This window comes from Pteropus vampyrus, unplaced genomic scaffold (genome assembly GCF_000151845.1).
Source record: "Pteropus vampyrus isolate Shadow unplaced genomic scaffold, Pvam_2.0 Scaffold57, whole genome shotgun sequence".
NCBI lineage: Eukaryota > Metazoa > Chordata > Mammalia > Chiroptera > Pteropodidae > Pteropus > Pteropus vampyrus.
In genome coordinates this window covers 1,541,314-1,541,559 of record NW_011888838.1, presented here as the reverse complement: position 1 = coordinate 1,541,559, position 246 = coordinate 1,541,314, and positions in this window count along the sequence as shown.

Here is a 246-nt window from a genome sequence, read left to right as displayed (position 1 = left end):
GAATGTCCTCAACCTGATAAAAGTCATCTACAGTAATCTATAGTTATCATTCTTAATGATGAAGTTTTGAATAAATTTCCCTAAGATCAGGAAAAAGGCAAGAGTGTCTGCTCTCACTGTTGTACTCAACATTGTTCTGAAAAATACTACGGGTGCAATAATTCAAAAAAAGAAATAAAGAGCATAAAGATTGAATGTAACATCTCCCCATGATACAAAATCAATTTATAAAAATAAAATTGAATT